Genomic DNA, 1,117 nt, shown 5'->3' on the forward strand with positions numbered 1-1,117 from the left:
AAAATAAAACTAAAAAAATTGAAAACTGACAATGTCCGTAAACAGCTCAAAAAGAGTCAAATTATTTTCAAAATTTTATTGTGTATAGAAAATACTAATATAAGCATTCAGTGGAATTTTCAAGTATCTATAGTCATTCGTTTTTTGATTGCAACAAAATAAGAAAATCGTAACATAATAAATCCAGTGAATATCAAGTGTTGTAAAAATAGGAATTTCAAACGCTCATAAAAATTTAATTTGACTTGTAGACATTTTTTTTTTTTTAAAAAGGTAGACAATTGATGAGGAATCTTGTATTACATTTTCAAATCTTAGATTTAAAAAGAAAATTTTTCATGAATTTCTAACTCAAAATAATTTTCAAATTTTCGTCATTTTTACGTATTTTGTCAATATTTGAACTTTAGATGCTTCAGACACAAAAAAAAAAATTAAAAATTAAAAAAAAAACACATCATTGTAAAATTAATACATTTATCTTTCCACTCAGAATCTAAAATGTAAATAATATAATTGTGGGTTTAGAGTTTGATAAATTTGAATTTAAGGTAAGTAAGTATGTTAATGCTACACTCAGTGTTATAGTTAACTAGGACATGAGTCTACATTTTTTATTTTTTGTTTTTATAAACTTAAATTTCATAATTAAGTGCGTTTGCATTTTTGGTGTAATTAGATTTTTGTATTTACTGATTGTAGTATATTATAATAACACACAACTAAATCTGTTTCAGTTTATTACTAACAGTTGAATTGTGTGTTATTATTTACAATGGACTTATTTAAAGAAATTGAAAGGGACATTACTGAAATGGGAATAATTCATCCTTCAAATTTTTGTTACAATGAATTATCTAAATTTTACACATTATTATCAAAATTAAAAAGTCATGCTATTAAATGCGGAACAGAAAAAATCAATAATCATTTTACTCTATGTGCGTGGTCAAATCAAAATTGTGATTGCGGGCCTGATACATGTTTATGCATTGTTACCAATCATTTGTTCATAGATTTGAAAAAAATGTTAACCGATAAACAAAAATCACCGACTAAATAAATACTTTTAACTGTCATAGAAACATTTAATTTAATTGGTTTTTTTTTAAATTAA

At 23.5% G+C, this 1,117-nt stretch overlaps 1 protein-coding gene across 1 annotated transcript in view; it reads left to right on the forward strand.

Annotated features, from left to right (window-relative positions):
- Positions 1-1,117, forward strand: part of LOC107885262 (protein ALP1-like) — a 9,439-nt gene that overhangs the window by 402 nt on the left and 7,920 nt on the right. The gene's annotated exons all lie outside the window — the stretch shown is intronic.

The sequence above is a fragment of the Acyrthosiphon pisum genome, chromosome X (assembly GCF_005508785.2).
Source record: "Acyrthosiphon pisum isolate AL4f chromosome X, pea_aphid_22Mar2018_4r6ur, whole genome shotgun sequence".
NCBI classification, from domain to species: Eukaryota; Metazoa; Arthropoda; class Insecta; order Hemiptera; family Aphididae; genus Acyrthosiphon; species Acyrthosiphon pisum.